The sequence below is a fragment of the Phaenicophaeus curvirostris genome, chromosome 12, assembly GCF_032191515.1.
Source record: "Phaenicophaeus curvirostris isolate KB17595 chromosome 12, BPBGC_Pcur_1.0, whole genome shotgun sequence".
NCBI classification, from domain to species: domain Eukaryota; kingdom Metazoa; phylum Chordata; class Aves; order Cuculiformes; family Cuculidae; genus Phaenicophaeus; species Phaenicophaeus curvirostris.
This window is the reverse complement of record NC_091403.1, coordinates 16,096,943-16,121,329: the sequence shown is the minus strand read 5'-3', so window position 1 is coordinate 16,121,329 and position 24,387 is coordinate 16,096,943. Positions and strand designations below refer to the sequence as shown.

Sequence of the window (24,387 nt, the reverse complement as noted above, 5' to 3'; positions counted from 1 at the left end):
TGGCAGGGGGCGGGGCTCTGTTGGTGACGCGTCACTCATGAGCTGTAGCCATGACAAGGAGAGTGGCTATAGCAGGGGGCGTGGCCTTTGACGGGGCCATGGCGGTGGCAGGGGGCGTGGACAAAGGGGCGTGGTCAAGGTATGGAGGACATGGCTTGCACAGGGGGCGTGGCCTTGACAGAGGGCGTCACTATTTACAGGGGCGTGGTCATATGGGGCGTGGCTCCATCAGGGGTGTGGGGTTTGTGGGATGGGGCTCTGAAAGGGGGCGTGGCTATGGGCAGGGGGAGTGCCTATGGGCACGGTTGTGGCTCTGTGGGGGCGTGGCTATGCGTAGGGGCGTGGCTCTTGGGGCACGGCTATAGGCGGGGGTGTGGCTCGGGGGGGCAGAGATCAGGCATTGCTCCTGTGTTGGACGGCTGCGAAGGGAAGCCCCGAGCCCTGTGGACTTATGTGCGTGCTTGAGCTGGTGTTTGAGCTCACTCGCTGTCACCGGCAGCCCGGGATCTGCTGAAGGGTAGGGAGCATCTGCAGAGACATGGGTGAGTTTGGATATTAGGAAATATTTTTTTACTGACAGAGTTGTGAAACGCTGGCAGAGGCTACCCAGGGAAGTTGTTGAGTCTCCATGCCTGGACTGCATGGTCTTAGAGGTCTCTTCCAATCTTAAAGATTGTGTGATTCTATGAATTCTTTGTACACCACTGCCTTAAGAATTCCTACATTTTGCAGACAATCCTTTGGAAGGGTGACCCAAAATGGGCACAATCGCTCACTTGTGGGGATTTTCAGAGCAAACTCGCCTATGTCAATGGAGTGAGAGTGGCCTTGGGAAAAGGACACGGTTGTGCTTGCTGGAAAAAAAACTATGGGATGAGTTGGCAAGAATTGAGTATACGTACCAAAGTGCATAAACCATTGTGACATTGCTTAGATAAGTGTTTTAAATATGTAACTACTAGCTTTTATAATGAGAAAGTTTATTGTGAATCTTGCCCTATCTGCTGGTATTAGTTGGGAAAGTACTGAAATGCTATGTTAACAGTAAATAGGTGTGTGATCAGTGCCATTATCTGTTAGTTGATTGCTTTATAGGTATACGCTGACAATTGTGATTGGACATAAGTTTTATAGTTACTTTATGGAATCATAGAATCATAGAATGGGTTGAGTTGAGCGAGACCATGAAGATCACCTAGTCCAAACCCCCTGTAGTAAGCAGGGTCGTCTTCAACTGGATCATCCAGTGGGTCTCTTCCAACCTGGTTATTCTATGATTCTATGATTCTATGTTGCTCAGAGCCCCATCCAACCTGACCTTGAAGGTTTCCAGGGATGGGGCATCTACTGCCTCTCTGGGCAACCTGGTTCCAGTATTTCACCACCCTCAGTGTAAAAAATTTCTTCCTAATATCTGATTTAAACTTCTTTTAGTTTAGAACCGTTAGTCCCTGTTACTCCTGCAGCCCATCTCCATGTCCCCAGCCAAGCTCCATTTCCCCATCCAACCTCAGCATCTCCAGCCCATCTCCACTCCCCTAGTCCATATCCCCAGACCTTCTGTACATGCCAGGCCATCTCCACTTCCAGCACCCATCTGTAGATCACATTCAATTTCCACTTCCTCAGCCCATCTCTGTATCCCAGCCCTTCTCTGTATCCCAGGCCATCTCCACATCTGCAGCCCACCTCTACATGCCAGCCTATGTCCATGTCCCCATCCCATCTCCACATCTGCAGCCTACCCTCATTTCTACAACCATTCAACATCCCCAGCTCACCCCCACATCCCAAACTCACCTCTACATCCCCAGCCCATGCCCATGTCCCAAACCCATCTCCACATCCCCAGCCGAACTCCACCTGAGAGTACCGAGGGAGCTGGAGGTTGTGCTTGCCAAACTCCTTTCCATCATCTTCCAGCGGTCCTGGCTGACTGGGGAAGTTCCACTGGACTGGAGGCTGGCTGATGTTGTGCCCATCTACAGATCATTGCAGCCTAGGCTGTCTCCAATCCTAATATCACTGATGAGTTTGCTTGTATTGGTGACCACCAGGTCCAACCATGAGCCCAACTCCACCGTGCCTGCAAAACTATGTCCCAAACTGCCCTCCACATCCCCATGTCCTCAGCCCAATGTCCCCATCTCCAAGTCCCCATCCTCACATCCCCAACCCCATCCCGATATCCTCAACCCTATCCCTATGTACCCATCCCACCACCTCCATCCTCACATCCCTAACCCCATCCCAATGCCCATCACCACATCCCCATGTGTCCATGTCCCCATCCCCATGGCCCATCTCCACATCCCCCCTCCCACCAGACATCCCCTCCTCCTCACCTTCCACCGGTGCCTGGGGATCCCAAACTGCCCACAACTGGGCACAGAAGAAGGGGCTCCAGCACCCTATGTAGACCCCCAACACCACCAGTGCCATCCGATAACTCTTGGCCCTTGCCCTTCCCAGTCCTTCCTGACATCCCCGTGGTCCCAATGCTTGTGTCACTGCCACCAGTAACCCCCCCAACAACACTGCTGGGGCCACCAACACCGACAGTGCGACCCAAGTGACGTAGGCATGGGCTCCCCAAGGTTGGATGAAAGTGGCCCAACAATCCTGCTCACCTGCGCCCACATCCTGTTGCCCAAAAATTCCCACCTGGGGCAACGCAAAGAGAAATGCCAGGGTCCAAGCAGTGGCCAACGGTCCCCAGCGACCTTGTACCTGACACACAGTAGAGCATGTCCACTCCACAGCAGACCAAGCCCACCCCATGGTGACCCGTGCCCATCCCATTGCAGCTTGAGCCCACCTCATGATGGCCCATGCCCACCTCATGATAGCCCGTGTCAAACTCATGGTGGCCAAAGACCTCCCCATGATGGCCCATGACCAACCCATAGTGGCCCAAGACCACCTCAGGGTGGCTTGAGCCCACATTATGGTGGCCTGTGAGCACCTCATGGTGGCCTGAGACCCTCCCGTGGTGGCCTGTACCCACTCTGCAGTGGTCAATAACAAGGTCCCGGTGGGCACCTGGTAGGAGGGAGAGAATGATGGGGACATCGAGGGCGTGACATGGGGGTCTGAAGACATAGAGGGAGTGACATGTGGTATTGGGGACATCTGGTTGACATGGGAGGCGGGGGGAATGGGAGTGGCACAGGGGGTTGGGGACATCAGGGATGTGACATGGGGGGCTGGGGACACGGGTGTCCCCAGCGACCCCACAACCCTGTGCCCCATCCCTAGTATCCCCAGTGTCCCCACATCTCCATCCCCAGCATCCAATATGTCCCCATGCACAACCCCTGATGCCCCTACCTCCCCTTGCCCCATCCTTGGTGTCCCCACATTGTCGTGTTCCGTCCTTGCTGTCCCTAATGTTCTCATGTTCTTGTCCCCAACACACAATGGGTCCCTTGGTGTCCCCACGCCCCATTCCCGGTGTCTGTGGGGGAGAGAGGGAGTGAGGGGGTGTTGGGGGGAGTGGGGAGGGGGGGCTGTGGGGGGGAGAGGTGGTGACGGGGTGTCAGAGGGGGAGTGGGGGCTGAGTTAGAGGGGGTGAGGGTGGTCTGCAAGGGAGAGAGGGGGTGAGGTGGTATTGGGGGGTCTATGGGGAGGGGAACTGAGTTAGAGGGGTGAGGGGGTGTCAGGGGGGATTGGAGAGGGGGGGCTGTGGGGGGGGCCAGAGGGCGTGTCAGGGGATCTGTGGGGAGAGGGGGGTGGGGGGAGCTGGGTTAGAGAGTGGGGGAGAGGGGGAGTAGAGGGGCGTAATATTGGGGGGGGCTTTGGGGAGGTGGTTCTGGGTTGGGGACTGGGAGGACTTGAGGGGGGGCCAGGGGGAGGAGAAGGTGGATGTAGGGGGATAATAATGGGGATCTGGGGGGAGAAGAGGGTGGGAAGTGCTGGGAAAATTGGAGAATGGGTGAGGGATGGGTAACAAAAGGGGGGCTGTGGGTGAGGGGGGATTTGGGAGGGAGTGAGGGGGCTGAGGGGACTAGAGGGGATTAAAGGGGGATGGGGGATCTGGGAGGGGGGGCATATGGGAGGGGAGTAGGAGAGTGGGGAGAAGGGGTCTGATTTGGGTGGAGAAGGGAGTAAAGAGGGGGTGTTGGGGTGTGGGGTAAAAATGGAGTTGGGGTTCTGGGGGTCAGGGGGTGTGAGGGAAGTGAGGAGGCTAAGAAGGTGAAGGGGCTGGTGAACAGGCCTTAAGAGGAACGGCTGAGAGAGCTGGGGTTGTTTAGCCTGGAAAGAGGAGGCTGAGGGGAGACCTCATTGCTCTCTACAACTACCTGAAAGGAGGTTGTAGAGAGGAGGGTGCTGGCCTCTTCTCCCAAGTGACAGGGGACAGGACAAGAGGGAATGGCCTCAAGCTCCGCCAGGGGAGGTTTAGGCTGGACATTAGGAAAAAGGTTTTCACAGAAAGGGTCATTGGGCACTGGCAGAGGCTGCCCAGGGAGGTGGTTGAGTCACCTTCCCTGGAGGGGTTTAAGGGACGGGTGGACGAGACACTGAGGGGCATGGTTTAGTGTTTGATAGGAATGGTTGGACTCGATGATCTGGCGGGTCTCTTCCAACCCGGTTATTCTATGATTCTATGATTCTAAGAATGGGAGGGCTGTGAGGAGAGGAGGGTAGAGAGGGTGGGGGTTAAGAATGAGGGGGCTGGGGGGGAGATAGGGGTAGAGAAGGGTTGGAGGGGTGGGAGGGCACAAGGCGGGTGAGGAGAGGGTGGAGGGGGATTGTGGGATCTGGGGGGGTCTGGAGGGGAGAAGGGGTGTGGGGAGGGGGTGGGGGTTCTGGGTTAGAGAAGGGGTGTGGGGAGGGAGGAGAGCGAAACAGGGGTTGGAATGGGGGGACTGGGAGATAGAGGGTGGGGGTGTGTGGGGGAGGGGGTCTGTGGAAGGGAGAGGGGCTGGAAGGATGGGGGGAAGGTCAGGAGGGGTCTGGGGGCAGAGGGGGTGGGGAGCAGGGGAGGTGCAAGGCAGGTGGAGGGGACACAGGGATTGTGCAAGGCAGGGGGTGCAAAGGGAGAACCCCCACACCTACCCCCACCACACACGCCCGGGTCCCTCCCTACCTCCATGTCTGGTTTGGGGAGGCCCTCAGTTGGGGGGCAAGGGAGCTCTCCCTGCACTCCTGGGTCCCCCCTCACGCCAATAAAGCCGATGCAGGTGGAACTGCGAGAGGCCAGGGTGAACTGGGCAGACTGGTCCTCCTCCTCTATTTTACCCCCAGGTGCCCCTCTCCCTCCCACTGCACTTTGACATCATCATGGGAGGGGTATCAATTCCTTCCTCATTCCCGAAAATCTTAATAAGGGAGGGAAAGGAGTCAGGAATCTGGATGGGGCACCAAACCTCCCGAGGACCCAGGCGTTTGTGGTTTTTTTTTTTGGGGGGGGGGGCAGGATTGGGGGCAACCCCTGCCTCAGAGAGAGGGTGACAAAGGCTCCAAGCTCAGCAGACCAAGTGACTTCAGCTGCTCCTGGCACTCTTCCCCTCTAAACCCTTCACCAACTCTGTGCCCTCCTTGGGATGCTCTCCAGGAGCTTCAGATCCCTGTTACCCTGTGGTGCCCAAACTGCCCCTGGCACTCGAGGTGGGGCTGCCCCAGTGTGGAGCAGGGCAGGACAGTCCCCTCCGTTGCCCATGTGCTGATGCTGGGTTCGATGCACCCATAACACGGTTGCTCTCTTGGCTGCTATGCTGCTGGCTCACTCACCTTGCTGTTAGCCACTGCACGCTCTCCTCAGAGGTGCTCTCCAGCCTCGAGCTGCCAATGCTGGGTGCACACGCAGGGTTGCCATGTTCCAGGGGCAAAACCCGGCCTCTTGCCCTTGTTCAGCTCCATGTGGTTGGCAACTGCCCAGCTTTCCAACCTGTCCAAATCCCTCTGCAGGACTTCCCTGCCCTTACAAGTGTCAGCAGCTCCCCCGAGTTTTGTGTTACCAGCAAACCATGTCCCCACATGCCCCCTTGTCACCCATATCCCCATGTCCTCCATGTCCCCCTGTGTCACCCAATGCCCTCCACGTTCCCTCTACTACCCCATTCCTTCATGTCCCCATTGCCTCATGTCCTCATGTTCCCCCCATCATCCCCACGGTTGCCCCCATGTCCCTCCCTTCTCCATCGACCAAATTTCTTCTCATTCCCCCTACATCCCTCCATATCCCCCATGTCCCCACATTCTCATAACCCCTCTGCCCCCGCACCCCAATGTCATCCATGTCCCCCCATCACTCCACATTCCCACATTCTCCTATATAGATTCATAGAATCACAGAATGGATTGGGCTGGAAGAAACCTTAAAGCCCATCCACCCCCTGCCATGGACAGGATGTGTTCCACTGGATCAGGCTGCTCAAAACCCCATCAAACTGGCCTTGAGCATCTCAAGGGATGAAGCATCCATGACTGCTCTGGCTGACCTGGGACACACCCTCACAGGAAAACATTTCTTCCTACGATCTCGTCTCAATTTCCACTCTTGCAGCTGAAAACTGCTCCCTTCATCCTATCCCTGCACTCTCTGACCAAGAGCCCCTCCTCAAATTTCAAGCAGCCCCTTTCAGTACTGGAGGCTTCTCTAAGGACTTCCTAGAGCCTTCTCTTCTCCAGGCTGGACAACCCTAACTCTCCCAACTTGTCATCGTATGGGAGGTGATTCCCCCGCATTGCTTCCTTCAAGGGCTGCTTGTAGCCATGAGGCGTTTGCTGCTCAGCCTGCTGGGCAGTGGCGAATGAGGGGTTGACCAAAACACTTTGCTGAGGTTTCTGCTGCTCTCAGGTGCTTTATTTGGCATCTGAAATCCTGAGCCTTCTTCTCAGGAGCTCACTCTGACCTCAGCCAGGGTTGGTTCAAGCTGACCCTGCCTGGACAGGAGCAGCCACAGGAGCAACAGGTGTGGGCAAAGCCAGGTCAGGACAGGAAAGATGAGGTGTGGAGATTGCCCTGGAGAGCAAGAGATACACCAGAGCCTGCTTCTGCCCAGCGGAATCCTCCTGCTTGGTGGTGCCATCAGGTGCCAGTGTCCCCCTCAGCCACACTGTGCCAGCAGCTGCCAGCCCAGGGTGGGGAGCTGCACCAGCTCTGGGTCGTGCCAGAGAGGAGAGTCCCTGTGCCCCACCTTCAGCTGAGGCCTCAGCCACCTTTGCTCTCCACAGGCTCCTCTCTGCTGCTCCAGGACCCTGGCCAGAAGTTAATGACTGCCTCTCACACCCAGGCAGCCAGAGCCCCAGCACCCCTGAGAGCCCAACCCAACTCCTGCAGCTGCTGCCCCTGCCTGGAAACCCAATGCCCCCAGGCTCCCCCCAGCCACTGGCCCCCAACCAGCCCATCCCTGGCATCCCCACTGCAGTGGGATCAGCCCCACAGCCTCCACCTGCAGCTCAGAACAAATGGTCTCTGCTGTCCCCCCAAGCCTGCCAGCATCCCTGCTGCTGTGGGACCAGTCCCAGCAGCCACTGCTCCTGCCTGGAACATGAGCACTCCCACCATCGCCCCCCAACCAGCCCATCCCTGGCATCCCCACTGCAGTGGGATCAGCCCCACAGCCTCCACCTGCAGCTCAGAACAAATGGTCTCTGCTGTCCCCCCAAGCCTGCCAGCATCCCTGCTGCTGTGGGACCAGTCCCAGCAGCCACTGCTCCTGCCTGGAACATGAGCACTCCCACCATCGCCCCCCAGCCAGCCCATTCCTGGCATCCCTGTGCAGCAGAACCAGCCTCGCTGCCTCCAGGTGCCAGTCTAAATGAAATGGTCCCTGCAGGTTTCCCCCAGTCCGCAGGTGGCCTTGATGCCATGGAACCAACCCAGTGACCTTCAGCCTGAGACTGATATAGTCTGGATCAACCCCCCACCCCCCTAAACTGGCTGCGCTTGCCTCTGCACCCCCTGACGGGAGGGCCGGCAAACCCTTTGATCTGGGTCCGATAGACACCGACAAGGAGCCTGATCCACCTCCCGCCTTGTCCCTCAGACCGAGGGGCACAAGCCTGGAGGAAGGCGCAGTGGTGGGGGGAAGTTGAAATATTGCAAGCTTTTCCTGTGATCTGTGCGCAGCACGGTTGTCCGTGCTGAGAACCAATTAGTGACGAAGCGATAAAGGAGATTCCAAAAGCTGCAAAAAAGAACGTACTAACTTCTCCGGAGCCGAGCCGCCCGGCCGAGGGGTTCCGCGCCCCGCCCCCCCCAACCTGCCCCGCCCTGCACCGGGCCCGACCCGCTCTGTCCCGCCCCTGCTAATCCTTTTAAGGCCTGTGAGGCGCCTCCTGGACCAAAAATCATAGATGATATCGTAAAAAGACGCCGTTTTGCTGTGCCTGGTCCTGGAGCTATACCTAACATCCTGACAGGGCAGGGAGAATGCAGAAGTTGCACTGCGAGCGTACCCGCACCAACTAAAGATAATGCGGAAGTTGCAGTTGCTGGACCTTCGAGGGGAGGTCTCTACCCAGAAGCGCTATTGCTTCCGCCCCCGGACATGCCCATTACGACACCCTCTAGCTCCCGAGCTAGCAAAGAAACGCAGGAAACAACGGATGATCTCATTCAAACTTTAGTGAAAAGAATAGATCAACTCGAATTGTCCACGGCTACAATTGAGCAACCGAATAGGCCCCTCACGTTTCTTGGGAAGGATCTAGACGGGTCAAATTCTAACACTGCTGTTGTATCAATGCCTTCCTGCGGATACCTATGACTGTTCCATCTGCATCACCTTATTCCGTACCTACCTGTTTGTCAAATGAGGGTACTGTAGCGCCCAACCTTCTTACTCTCCCGATGAGAGATAGTACCAGGTTTCATCAAAAATGGAAAGGGATAATTAAAGATGTGATAGTAGAGGGATCGTTTTTGCCTGAAGTTTTTCCAGTCTCTGTTACACCAAGCGGGGTACAACAATGGGAAGCTGTAGATTGGAAATTATTAGAAAGAGCTTGTAACTCAGTTACCTAGTGTGGTTTACATCATCAGATGACTAGACAAATTATACAATATATATTTACTTCTGATATACTAATTCCCAAAGATGTAGATCAAATCATGTCTGTTTTATTATTTCCCTCCCAACGGATGATTTTTGATAGAGCCTGGCAAAAGGCAGCAGAGGCTGAAATGGTTAGACCAAGACAGCAAAATGATCCACTTTATGGTGTTCAATCACAGATGTTAATTGGATCAGGACCTTTTGCTTCTGTGGACGTGCAAATGCATTTCTCTAATGAAGTATTATGGTTATCACAAACACTGGCACTACATGCACTTGCTAGCGTTCCTGATTCAGACTCCAAAAGAACCGATAAATTTGTGTCCATAAAGCAAGGCCAAATGGAATCTTTTTCACAATTTGTTGATAGATTATATTTGGCTTTAGAACAACAACATGATTTAACCCCTGAAATGAAAGAAAACATGTTTAAATTATTGGCCTTTGAAAACTGTAACTCGTCAACCAGACGACTCCTTGCCTTAAGGATCATCAGTAGCTGAAACGGTAGAATCAATGAACAGGAATGCTCAGGAAGCTCATGCTGCTGTGTTTGCTGCTGCCGTTCGTGAAGAAGTCCAACCTGCTGTTCGTGAGGCAGTACAACTGTTAGTTGCGGCAAAAGGTGGTCAGATAAAGAAATGTCACAATTGTGGGAAATTAGGTCATTTAAAGCACAGTGTAGAGCTCCAAGACAAGGAAAGTGGTGTGACAGTTGTAAGAGAGACAATCACAATACTAATGGGTGTAGGAGATCAAACCAGGAAAACTCCAGACAGAGTGCAATGGTCCCTTGCGCTGGGACAAAATTAGAGAGGGCCTGGCCTGCACAGACGCAAGCAGGATCAGAACAAGTGATAACCCCAATACCAGCCTGAACCCGCGACCCAATCAAGTGGTATTACCTGCATTCCCTCCGCTACAGCAGGGAGTGCCGGAGTGGACTTGGAAACCGCAGTAGATGGCACCTTACAAGAAGTTAAAGTATACCGAATTGTTTCTAATGTAAAGGGTCCTTTGGGACAAGGACTTAGTGCTCTTTTAGTAGGGAGATCATCTCCTACTTGTAAAGGCATATTTGTTCAACGTGGACTAATTGATGCAGACTTTACTGGAACTGTCCAAATTATGGTACTAACATTAACACCTCCTGTGTTCATACCTGTAGGAAGTCACATTGCTCAATTAATACCTTTTAGATCTTGTGTACCAATGACAGGAGCTGACTCTTGCAGAGATAAAGGTTTTGGTTCCACTGGACAACGGCAAGTATATCTTACTTTAGACATACACAAAGCAAAACCAGAATGTCGCGTCGACATAATAGCAAAGACTGGTGAAATCAAGAGGGCCAAAATGCTTATTGACAGTGGTGCTGATGTGACCATTACCTCGCATCAACAGTGGCCTCCTCACTGGCCTACGGTGTCGACTGCTACTGGTGTTTTCGGAATAGGTGGTGCTCAAGCCACACGAGTCAGTTCAGATCCCATATGTTTCCAATTTCCTGATGGTGCGCAGATTAGTACTAGACCTTATGTTATGGAAGTCCCCATTGCCCTAATTGGGCGTGATATTCTTGGTCAATTGCATACTGTATTGATTACTCGTCCTTTTTAGGAATGGTCATTGATGAGCAGCCGGTTTTAAAAATCACCTGGAAATCCCAAACACCCGTCTGGGTGGATCAATGGCCATTAAAACAAGAACGGCTGCAAATTATTCAGGATCTAGTACAAGAACAACTGAAAGCCAAAACATCTTAAAATGGCTGTAGTGTAACCCTTAGTTGTGCATGTTTCACTAATCTTGTGGGGGAGAGATGTGTTAAATGCAACGCGAATAGGCATTGGAACTACGAACGAGTGAAAAATTGGGTGCATTACAAAATTTAGTGGAGGAGCAAATAGATCACGGGCATATAGTCCCATTTAATAGTCCTTGGAACACACCTGTATTTGTGATAAAAAAGAAATCTGGAAAATGGCGTTTATTACATGACTTTTCTAGACAAACTACAAGAGGTCTTAAATAAGCAGTCAGACAATACCGCCACTTTAACCAATAATACACTGTAGATACCCTCGTGAACACCCAGTTATGTAACCAAGAAGGGTTTATAAAGAGAGAGCGAAGCTCAATATATCGAACATTCGCTGATCATATTGATCTCTGTGTTTGATTCCGTGATGCCTCCATCAACAGTACTTGTGCTGAACGCTCTGAAATTTTGAAGTGACGCTTTAATAGCCATTCTGATGTTACAGTACACAAGCCGAGACTGAAAGTTCTACAAGTCTTGCCTTGCAGTGAAAGCGCTCTAAGAGATAACATTCAGAAGCAGCAGCATTTCATGCTAGCATCTTCCCTGCGGGAGATATTCTCTTTTCCAAAATCACGTTATTAGGTGGACTTAAGTGACAATTCAGTTCCCTAGACTAAATCGTTATCTTAGTTGTACTTTTGCAGCTTGCAGTGAAAGCGCTTCCAGAGAAGACTCTAACAAGAGCCAGCATTTGATGGTACCAGCTTCCCCGCGGTCCTTGTGCTGAACGATCTGAAATATTGAAGTGACGCTTTAATAGCCATTCTGATGTTACAGCACACAAGCTGAGACTGAAAGTTCTACAAGTCTTGCTTTGCACTGAAAGCACTCTAAGAGAAGACATTCAGAAGCAGCAGCATTCCATGCTAGCATTTTCCCTGCAGGAGATACTCACATTTCCAAAATCGCATTATTAGGCGCAGTCTAGTCACAATTCAGTACCCTATACTAAAACATTCTGTTAGTCGTGCTTATGCAGCTTGCAGTGAAAGCGCTTCCAGAGAAGACTCTAATGAGAGCCGGCATTTGATGCTAGGAGCTTCCCTGCGGTCCATGTGCTGAATGATCTGAAATTTTGAAGTGACGCTTTAATAGCCATTCTGATGTTACAGTACACAAGCCGAGACTGAAAGTTCTACAAGTCTTGCTTTGCACTGAAAGCGCTCTAAGAGAAGACATTCAGAAGCAGCAGCATTCCATGCTAGCATCTTCCCTGCAGGAGATACTCTCTTTACCTAAATAGCTTTATTAGGCGCAGTCTAGTCACAATTCAGTACCCTATACTAAAACATTCTGTTAGTCGTGCTTATGCAGCTTGCAGTGAAAGCGCTTCCAGAGAAGACTCTAACGAGAGCCAGCATCTCCCCTGGCGGAGCTTGATGCCATTTCCTCTTGTCCTGTCCCCTGTCACTTGGGAGAAGAGGCCAGCACCCTCCTCTCTACAACCTCCTTTCAGGTAGTTATTGAGAGCAATGAGGTCTGCCCTCAGCCTCCTCTTCTCCAGGCTAAACAACCCCAGCTCTCTCAGCCGTTCCTCTTAAGGCCTGTTCTCCAGCCCCTTCACCAGCGTCCTTGCTCTTCTCTGGACTTGCTACAGAGCCTCAACATCCTTCTTGTGGTGAGGGGCCCAGAACTGAACACAGTATTCAAGGAGCCATGCATGCCTTTACCTGAGTGCTTAGTAAGACAGGGTGGTGGGAGCAGAAGCAACCCCCCTTTCTGATACTGTTTAGAGCAGATTCGTAGTCCTGCAACTGTAGCAGGCTAGCCATGCCGGATGCTCTTCAGCTGCATCCTCTTCAACCTCCCTGCACTTGGTAAGAAAAACATTATCCACCACCAGAGGAATCTACCGTGGTGCAAGTAATCTGATCCGACCACTGAAGTCATCTTTCCACCTTCTGTGACTGAAGAGGTGTGTTAAATGCACAGGGTCAAGTGGGATCAACCCCATTTGGCAAAGCTCTCAGGGAGATGTGTTCAGCTCTTTATTTTTCACAGTACATAAACTGAGCCTCGGAAAGTCACCCTGCTGATGTTTTGCCAGATATGCAATACACCTTTATTTGCAGTTAAAGCAGTGTGTTAAAGAAGAAAAGCTTCTTGTCATCAAAATAGCAAGTGTTAGAGAACGGATTCCTTCTTGTCCCATCCACAGGCAGGGATGCATGCGTCCCTTCACCTTCCACTGTGTAGGTCAGCAGACAAATTGTCATGAGCAAAAAAGACTGGCCAATCAGTGGATAAAATGGCCCTATCAGGACAAGCATATGGGAGAACTGCTACAGCTAGCTAGCCAGCTTCAAATTATACCATAAAGATTCACCTTCAAGGGGATGTATGAGAACATCCCTCATGCATAATTTAATACACTGTACTGACTTATCAGTCATCTTTAAGGCGGACAATAAACAACTTATTTTACTGCATTGATATTGAAACCCAAAGTAAACACTGTGGATTGTGGTACTTGCTTTTATTTCCAACAGTGTAGCTAGCGAGTCAAAAGAAACACCTCTTCCCCTTTTTCACAGCCCCATCCTAATGTCTACTTCCTGTGCACTGCTTTTCAGCCAAATAACATCAGCCCCAGTAACTGAAAAAAAAAATCATACCTTCTCTAGTGTGAATCCTCTTACCTAAGGACTTCAGGAGAGAATTAGAGCAGCAGAAGGCCTGGTGGCCTTTGAAATAGGGGTGTCTTTTATATCTCAAACAGTTCAAAGGCTTACAAAAAGCTATGTTCAGGTATCTGCACAAAGCCACTTGCTGTTCTCTTTTCTTCTAGGCATAGTTGAATCTTCAGATGGCTTTTAAATGTTACCTAATGTCTTCAAGATATCTTAAATATGCTGCTGTCTTCCTTTTATAAACCATTAATAGTAATGTCCCTTTCAGGCACATAAAAAGGAACAGGTCTTTTTAAGAAAGTCTTGCCCTGCATAACCCAGTAAAACCCATAATGTTCACTCATCAATACCACACTGCGAGACAGCACAGCCTCTGCAAAATCTTTATTCTATTTACCAACAGGAAAAAAGGAAATCTAAAACTATGTGGGGGGAAAAAGTAGAAATACTAAAATACTAGAATGTTACGCTCTCTTTTCACTGCACTCAGGCACTGAGATGTGGAATGTTATGTTAATAAAGAGATAATCGGAGAGGTAGACAAATACTGTGCAGCTCCAGTGCCAGCCTGGGTGGCTCATTGTGGGTGGTGGCTGGCTGAGAGGACACAGCCCAGCTCCAGGAGTTTTATGCAGGAAAATTCCAGTGTCCCTAAGGCAGCTCCTTAGCCTGCAACACTGCTGCTGCTCTACTGCACCACTTCTTCAGGATGCAAATGCTGAGAGAGCAGAGCAGTTACAGGTCTCCTAACTGATCCAGCAGTTTGTATACACATCACAGCCAGAAACAAAATGCACCTGCCCCAAGCGATGAACAGAAAACAAAGACGATGCCACTATCTGTCCTTCTATGGCTTCTTCCAAACGCTGGTAGGGCTTTGGTTTCCTTCTGGAGAGCCAGAGATAAAGACTTGTCATAAATTATTAACAATGGACGTTTAAACCTTGATACTTCACTTTGACTTCTGAATATGTTCAAATTTTGTTCACAGAGGCATAAATTAATGCCAAAACTTGCTCTAAACTGGGAAACAAAACTTTTTGTTGTGATGTTAAAAACAGACAATCCCTAAACTGTTTTACATTTTGATTAACAGGATGATCAAAACTCTTCATCTCCACAATCAGTTATGGGTTTGCTGAACTGAATTTTTTTGACAAAATCAAATGGGAGCCAGCGTTTTCAGAATAGTTTCACCCTTTGTGGATTTACTGCATTAAGCAATCGAGTGTCAGGTAGGCAGAAAACAGTAAATCATCACTCCCCATGTTTTTCCTCACTGTTTACAAACAACGTGTTAGTGCCTCCAGCATTATCAGTGGGTCAGCTCGAAAGAAACCAGGAACATTTACACAGCAGTGCTAGTTCCTGGCTCTGCTGTGTCCGTTCTTGAAGGTTCAGGCTCACTTTCAGCAGTCCAAGAAGCTGCCTATGTGAGACAGCTTTCTCTCTGGATTAATTTAATTTCTCTCTTTTTTAGTGACAACTGTCACTGAACAGTAAAAAGCAAAACAGTCATAGATGACTTCCTGGCTGGCTGGCAGCAGGAAAGTGAAGGGAGTTTTGCTGGAGCAGAACATAGCATCTGTGCACTAAGGTTTTGAAATGCCAGATTCCCTGCAAGGATCAGAGCTCTATGTTTTCCTGGTGACAGCAGAGCTATATTTTAAAACACCACAGGAAAAAAGAGAGGTTTCCAGATGAGACCATCATCAAAATTGTCTACTGACCATGTGGTACAGTGCCCATCACAAGCACCTTGGACTCAATCCAGTGCCCCTTGTAGTCAAGGAATTTCTTTCTGTGGACTATAATGGTCTTTGATAGGGGCTTGGTAAGTCAGTGCCATCTGGAAAATGACATTGATGTCACAACTTATGTTTCCTCTGCTAAGCAAGGTTCTTTGCTCACTGCTGAATAGCTGAGAAGAGCAAACACTGCATGCATACCCCAGATATTAAATAATCAATGAGAAGAAAATAACATGACCCCAAAGCGGACTGTTGTCCTTGCTCATGAACAGGAACCACCCAGGGAAATGCTGAACACCGCCTGATGCTTGTGTAGATGGTGACTGTGTAGTAGATGGTGATTTAGGAATGCTGCTGACACACAGAGACAAATGTGATGACATAGGAAATTAGCATCCGTTTGTCTTCCCCCCACCCCCCCACCCCGGAAGAATTTACTAAATATAGCTCCCTTTAAATATTTTAAATATTTAAGGATATCTGCAGAATGTTGTTGTTTTCAAAAGGGTTCTTTCCTGACTGGATTCACCTCATCAAGCTTAGTAATCAAGTTGTTTTATTTGGAATGGCTAATTATTAGTTGCATAATTAATTGTTCAGACTACATTACTAAATAAAATTCAAAGTATGCTGCTATAATATAAAAAGTCAGCATACAACAATTTGGGTTCTAAATTGAGCAATATGATCAAAATGTGTAGGGGTTTTTGAGGCTTAATAGAATTGTCTCCATCAACAAAGTCCCATACAAGCGCTGACTAGTTCTCACGGTCCATTTATGAGCTAAAAAAATCTGTTTTATCACCATTTCATAGGAGGGAAACTGAGAGTCAAATTACATTAAACTGCAAAGCTACCTGGAAAGTAAGTGGTAGCACTGAGACAGAAGAGCTCCAAGTTTTAAAGTCTAAATTTCTGCTATAAATACTATAGTCTATATCTTCACTGTATTAATAAATCTATGCTGAATTAAACATATAAGAATTATTCTTTTATGTATATAGAGATTAATTTGTAAAGTATTTTCCTGTCTCTCATCAATAACAGCGTTTAAAAAGTGTAAACTTAGTACAAACAATACCACTGGTATGCAAGCTGACATGGCACATGGCTCCATGCAGGACTTGGACGTAGTGGCGAAGGTACCCAGCCAAGAGCAGCCTCAACCTCCCGATCACCATCAATTCAGCCAGTTCTGGCTCAGCAAGTGACACTAAGGGACACCAGGGTCACATCTCCACAGTGTCTGGCAACGTGACTGCAGCATGCACAGGTCTGTGGAGCTGGCTGTGTCCAAGCTCTGTCAGGCAAGGAGAGCAGTGAAGCTTCAGCAATATTGGCTTTCACACAGACAGGCAAGGCAAGATTCACCCACACGCCCATGTTGACAGCTTCACCAGCAACAGCCCTCGCTACCCTTGGCTTCACCCCCACCGGTAATTGAAAAGCCTGGGTAGAGATAACAGGGCTGTCTGCTTCAATCACCCTTCTGATTGCAAAGTGGATATAAGCTTAATAAATTCTTATTCAGCATAATGGGATCCTAATTAAAGATAGCTTAACCAGTAATCACTTCATCATTTTCTCTAAGTGCCATCCCCTGAGCTTCTAGAGTCAAAACACGGCAGGGGACGGGTGCATGGAGAAGTGGGCAACCCTTGACCCCAGGCTTTCCAGGCTCTATGAAGCTCACCAGCTTGCACCAGAAGACCATAGAGGAGAAACTGAGGAAAACATTTACACAATGTCTTTCTTTGTCAGTGTTCATTTACACAATGCCACCTCATTTTCATGAGGTCTTTCATTTACACAAATTGTATACAGCAATTTGATAAAAAGGCTCCATTTTACATGACTCTCTCTTGATTTTTCAGGCCCCAGCTCCACCACTCTCTTTAAGAGAATGAAGCATTCTCCGGTCCGTTTGTTTCTCTCTATTCTCTTCCATCGTAATTCACTGACACTGCTTTTACAGACCTGGGCCAATCTCCTCGATCACTTGGTCTCTAACAAAACAAAACAAAACAAAACAAAACCCTTGATAACTTATACTGTATTTGCTGCAAGATTTTCCACCGATTGTGCTGGGGCCTGGAGTGATTTGTTTCCCTGTTGGTTCCCAGGGTCACAGAATGGAATTTCTGCAAGGCAAGGGATCCAAAAGGCAATAAAATCACATATACAGAGATTGTTGGAGTGTCTTCAAATATTTGTTAATTAAAATTGTTCAATGTATAAAGAATTAAATCCCTATTGTACCAGAAGGACTTGTCCTTAGAGAGCTCAGAACTACCAAAGTTTAAAAGCTTTATTACTCTGTAACTTGTATATATGGAGAATCCTCTATTTGGCACATCCTTAAATTTCTGTCAAACTAAAAGAATTCTAACATTTTCTGTCAGGGATCTGGTGTAAATCTTGAAGAAAGCTTAAAAAAGCCCTCTACTGTTGACTCATTTCACTCACTCCTAGGCAGATCTGAAAGAAGGAAGACTTGAAAGCAACATTATGAGACCAAGAATTATCCTCAACTCTTGAAAGGCACACAGAAAATTAAATTGGGAGATCGGTATTAAGGTAGTGGGAATTATTGGGTCTGTGCACTTACAAGATTAGGAAGGTGGCTTCCCACTGAGACTTGAGAACGCAGGTGCACATCACTTCTAAAATCTGCATTTTTAACCTTTTAAATTTGGTAGCAAAGCAAGGAAGTTGTTGTGGAACTGCAGTAAACATGGCAATTCAATCAGCTTCCTCCAGACTGTATCTCACAACTTTCCAATTCCTTAACCCAACAGGTCAGTCAGTCGTGGAAAGGCTCTTCAGCAGCTGGCAGTACCATGGCTGAACAGAGCTGAACACATTATTAGCAACTGCAATACGAAAATCTCTTAATCCACTGCAGCCATGGCTCTGGCCACCAATGGTCACGGTTGTTGAAACCAATGTCCTGTTCTCTGCTCTTCCTCCTAGGAATCACAAGAGGACTTGTGTGAAAGAGCTAAAGCCAATTTTTTAATAGCAGGTAGGAAAAGGATTCCATTTTTAAAAAGGTGGTATCAGTTTCTGTATAGTTTTTAAATACAGGGCTCTGCAATCAACAATTCATAGGTGAGAACACTATTTTTAGGTTTCTAAAGCATGTCAGAGGTGAACATGGATTTCAAGGGTTACTTTTGCCTGCTCCAGTCAAGACACTTCAAGCTGGCTCTTAAACCTATGGACTCTTAAAACAATTAGATCCTCATAATGCAAATACTCTGAATTTCATTAAAAATCAAAATACCACTTGACTGCCAAGCAACAACAAGCATATTTTATGCATAAGCTAACTAATTCCATCTCCTAAGCCTTGAAAAGATAGTAATTGTAGCTCATCATAGCTACACCTAGAAAGATAACCTTGCTTCTATCTGTCCCCCAGTTACAGCCGGACCACTGTGATGACTGCTCACATCTCATTTACAGCGACAGGACCCAGCTGTGGAGCAGGGCTACAATGCTGACAGCCCTTCTACACCTGTAACAAATAGTAAAACAAAGACTTATGAAGCAGATACGCTAATTAACCCACTGAAATGAAAGCAGACACACCACTTCTTTTCCAAAGGCAGCCTTACAATGCAATTCATCCTCAGGTTTGTCCTGGCACCAGACCAGCTGCTGCCACTCACAAAATATCGCCAGGCTGAGTTGTAGTAAAAAAGATAGGAAACTGTCGATCCAAGTCCTTGTTTTCTCAAGTCTCTACTATCATAACATTTTCCTTGTGGGAGATCTTTACTACACCACATTCGGAGTGCAGCTCACTCCGAGCACGCTTGCCAGTGTTCCTCCTTGCAGGTTCTGACTGCCTGAGTACAGCCACCTGATTTTACACTATTTACACTAGCGCTGTAAAATTCTTTATCGATGCCAAGGTTTTAGAGCTTAATTTTAAGGCACTCAACAGTTGTGCTCAAATATATCTGAAAGATTCACTCTGGTTTCCATATGTTCTCAATTGTCAATGAGGTCAAAACTGGCAGCTTGCTCAGCCCGCTGGAAATACAACCATAACTCTTCAAAATTAGGGCTTTTAACAACTCTGCTTTTCCTGATTCTTGTGCAAACCATTCAATCTGTCTTGGCATGTAAACCAAAGACAATTTTATTTGCTGTTTCTTTTGACTGTTCTTGGAAATACACTTCACTGAAACTCTGTTATTGTAAAATGCCTTAAAAACCAGATTTAGGTCTAGAAAAACTATACCAATCTGACTGTATTAATCTTTTTCACTAGCACATCTGGCAATGAGACTTTGATAATTAGACATTATCTAAATAATACAGCAGTTAAATCTATTGACCAATTAATTTTAACTTCAAACCCAGCGAACATTTATTACTGTTTTCCTATCAGCATTTCACCACCCCATTAAAGAAGAAAATATTTCTTGTTTAGCAAAGGACCTTAGCCAAATTTAATTTATAGCAATCATAATCAAATAGCTGAGGGCTTTTTCCTCCCCTAAATATTAGACGTAGTGGGGCAGTTAAAATTTTTATTAGGTTTTGGTCTTGTGTTTTGTGCAGATTGGAGGAATTTTTTTTGACTGAGATGGATTTCCCAGCTTATCAGCTACTGCGCTCTCATCATGGGAAAGGTATCCTGAGAAAAATAAGGAGATTAAAAATATAATAATAAAGGTGCCAGAGCTTACACAAATAATGTCCATTACAATTCACAGTGGGCTAACGAAAAGCCATTGTGCAACAATCGTAAAGTATGCTGGAACATTGGGAACTACTGGAGATCCTTATAGCAGAAAGAATAGCAAAGTTTCTCTCCAGGGATACTTGCACGATGTATTCCGAAATCTCACTGCGGGGTACAGACTTTTGAGGAATCCTCAAAGCCATTCACCTTGTATAGCTGGTCCTGAAAGTTGGCTGTTCATAAGCAGCATCTACTAAATCCAAAAATAAATCCTCAAGAGATCGCAAAAATAAGTGGAGACAAGGTGTACGTTTGTATGCCCAGACTCCTAGGAATTATTTACAGGGCCATTGCCTTGTGTTACCTTATTACACACTGGCCTACATGCAGTTTTCCACATACAGGAGTTTATCTTGTAAGTGAACAACTCTTTTTAGCAACCTAATCATCACGTGAGTTTCACATAACTGGGAAACTTTTCTACCACCAATAAATGGCAAATGTATAAGAAAGCTGGAGATGGACATTTTACAAGGGCATGGAATGATAGGATGAGGGTCAATGGCTTTAAATGGGAAGTGGGAAGATTTAGATTAGACATTAGAAAGAAATTCTTTACGATTAGGGTGGGGAGGCCCTGGCCCAGGTTGCCCAGGGAAGTTGTGGCTGCCCCATCTCTGGAGGTGTTCAAGGCCAGGCTGGGTGGAGCTTTGAGCAACCTGATCCAGTGGGAGGTGACCCCACTGATGGCAGGGGGGTGGAACCAGATGGGCTTTGAGGTCCCTTCCAACCCAAACCATTCTATGATTCTCTGATGTAACACACAGCACCACCAGCTACCCATCACAGATTTACCCTAACCTGTCACCCTTTTTGCCTTCAGATCTTTCAAAGGTGCAAAAGCTCAGGGAAAGCACTTGGCTACAGGTTGAGTAACCCAAGAAGTGTGTGGGCTCAATGAACTCCTGCACTTTGATGCTACTCTCCTCTACTGGATATGGGTAAGCAGAACAGGACGAAGAAAACATGGGATGGAAAGTATTAAATGGGGAACAGAAAATCACTGAGACTGGGAGGGAAGAAGGAGAAAATGTATGTAAAGAAAGAACAAAGAGGGAAATGGGTTAAAAGAAAGAAAAAACACATTAAATCCAGAAATAACAGAGAGAAAAACAAACAGCTGAAAGGACAGAGGATGTAAATCCCTGCTGGCCTTGCAAAGACCACTATCAGGGACTCGCTGCTCTAGTTCCCACATAGTATGTCCCTGAAAAATAATGAACTGTAATAAAACAAATAGCTGCTTCTTGCACACGTGACATCAAATGTCTGATTTCCCAGGAGCTGCATTAGCAGGGTTTTATAAGTCAATTGCTAAAACTCAGGACAGCATTAAAAACTGACAACTGCCACTCGGTCACGTCCACATTGTCACAGTTATTGAGGCTGCTGGAGAGCGTGTCAAAGAAATAAAGCAAATTTCTTTTTTTGCTTAATTTGTGTCAATTGATTTCCTATTTTTAATTAGTAATTCTAATTATGATGCAGCAAATTTACCCAACAGACACAACTAGTTTAATCAGCATGTATTGATTGGAACAGTAGAACTATCCCAATGTTCCTGACACCATCGATTTTCTGCTGTGCGACTATAAGAAAACAGAAGCTGGACTGACTCTGCTGTCAGCTCGCCATGCTGATGATACTCCCTAAGCTATGAATTGGTGCTCCTGACCTTACAAATAAAAACACAGACATTATCTGCTACTTCAGCTCTTCAGAGAAGAAATCTGGTAATTAAGTTATGACACAAATAAGGGGGTTTAGTCACAGCAACAGCAGCAGGAAAATAGAACTGGTAGACACCAATTTGAATGGAAAAAGCAAATGGTAAGAGAGCAGTTAGAAAAGTCTTTGTAGAACTGAACTAAATTATGTGCTTTGAGTCCCTAATTTCTCCTCATTTTGGACACACTTTAAGCACATGCTTAAGTGTCTATAGTAAGCACTTCAGTACATTTTTGAACCTGAGTCTTGCATTTGTTCCCATGTTTTTGGTCAATAGCTCCTCCATGAAGGCGGTCAGAGGTGCTGGAGTGTGGACAGACCATAGGCACCAGCTCACCCCCAGCCACTGCTCACCCTGGTGTCACCGTATCACTGTCCTCACCAGCATCCCACAGCTGGCAACAGTGCACTCGGGGTGAGAAAGAAGAGAGAATTTACAGACAAGGCGTAGTGTGGCCCAACCTACACTTGTGTGGCCCTGTAGCGGGACAGGGAATCTTTAATCATTTATGATTTGAATGCTCCAACTTTCAAAGTGTGCAAAGGCTTTCAGGGACCTCAGCTTCACTGAAAATAGTGGAGTACAAAGGTTCGGCACATAAAGTGTCTGCAATGGAATAAGTGGCCCTGGCTTATGAGTTTTCACCTCTTAGTGGCTCATTGAACAACCTGTTTGTAATAAAGAAGTCAAAAGCACTGGAATCCAGAGGAAAACAGGAACTTCTCTCGAGCAGCACAGAAAGTGCATATATTAATGACAGATGGTAATGGGACATGGCCATGGGTTTGAGCTAAACCTCTGGAACTGAGCTGCTCCCAGGTTTGTATGCAAATACAGAATAGGATTTCAATGTTGGGCCAAATGCCATTACAGAACAAAAAAGAATAAACAATGTGGGTGCTGCCACCTGAAAGCAACAGGAAGGCAGAGAGATGTCACAGCATTCACTGTAAGGAACACAGGTCACTGTTCTCCTGCCTGAAATGTAGGGAGGAATAGCCCAGGACTGAGATCAGGTGGGAAAGGTAAAGTATGATTTTTAATCTGCTTGCTTCAATGCATAGTTAATAATAAAATCATGGTCTAGTTTCCCCTTATCTGTTTTTTTCACAATAGTTCACAATGCAAGCAGAAAAGCTGCCGCGGAAGAGGTGAAATCACTAGTAACAGAAAAATAAAATTTTTCCTGTAGTTCTTAATTCATATTAAACATTTTCAGTTTCTGCTTACTCAAACTATAATGTGTCAGTAATAAAACATGTGATTATACTCCTCAGCTTTTTGGCTAAAATATTTCGAACAGTACAGCTGATAGATAATTACCGTAACAGGTTTTTTTTCCCTGCCAAACCTGCAGTAAGGGCTGCCTGCCTGCTGAGTTATGTCTTTTTAAGCAAGACAAGATAAGCGGTACGCATCATATGCTCTGAATAATGAGAAAGAGCTCCTATGGCCAGCATTTCAGAAGGGGAAACAGACTGTGGTTTGATACAAACCATATCTATTTATGTAAAATGTGATTATAATTGGAGCTACTTATACCCATGATATAAATAAAGCAATGAGAAATGATTGATGCACTCTGGCAATTATTGTTATACCACCTTGCAATCTACAACACAAAGATCTTTCATGTACACAATGGCTGTTTAAATTTTCGTAAGATACAGAACTGCAAAATATTAATGATACATTGCGGGCAACATTCATATTTAAATACAAACAATATTTAACTGAAAAATCAGAATACATGCGGAATGCTGGGTGGATTTATTTAAGTGATAAATCGATCTTTTTTGGAAACACACAAAAGAAAGTAAAAAATGCATTAGCTAGTTATTTTTCACAATGGGGAAGCATAAGCATGACACAGCACAAACTCACTGCCTCCCCAAGTATAAAAAGTGGCAGTAAGTATGCTAGTATAGACATATACCATCTTATAGCAGTCACTGCTCCTACTTTTTTATTTCTACCTAACAACAAAGGATGGGAGTGCAAATCCAGTTTCTGGTCATTATTATACAGAATGAATAGCAATATAAATTCTCAATAATTGTTATACCTATGGGGGAAGTAAAGCAATTCTGCTCATTTAAATTAAATGAAAGTTTTGCACTAAAGCCATTCTTCTCTTCTTCTCCAGCAATGGAACAACGGTCCACCAGAATCTAAAATGCACTGGTTCTCTTCATCACAGCTAGATCAGACTTTCCAGAAACCTGAACAGCCAGGAAGGCTCAAAGAGGCTATTACAGAGTACAGGACTCAAACAGTGCAGAGACACCAGATGCAATAGTCCTGTTATAGATAAGTCTTCTAAAGATAGAAAAACCTGCAGAAGTCTGTCTACGTGATCAACTAACACATCATTTGTCAGAAAAGAAATGTCTAGGCTGCCTGGAAAACCACACCAAGCAGTGGACTGTATTGAATTAAAGACCAAACCAATCAAGTCCCTCTCTGGTTATAATCTCATTTGTGCATTAACAATATTTCAGTCAACAGACGGTCACGCACTCACTAAGAGTTGTACTGTAAAAATGTTGGGACCATTGTATCAAATTTCATAGCTGATAGCCTACAAGGTCAGGGAGTGAAAGCACAATTCTTAATAGGGTTATTGATCAAGCCACAAATCCAGCAAAATCAAATTCTACTTTGGTGTCTCCTATAAAGAAAAATGAA

At 46.9% G+C, this 24,387-nt stretch overlaps 1 long non-coding RNA gene across 1 annotated transcript; it reads left to right on the top strand.

Annotated features, from left to right (window-relative positions):
- The first annotated feature begins 422 nt into the window (after positions 1-422).
- Positions 423-24,085, top strand: LOC138725508 (uncharacterized). The gene is made up of 3 exons (XR_011338249.1): positions 423-542; positions 20,794-20,911; positions 23,846-24,085. It is a non-coding gene; the product is annotated as an uncharacterized lncRNA (long non-coding RNA).
- The last annotated feature ends 302 nt before the right edge of the window (positions 24,086-24,387 follow it).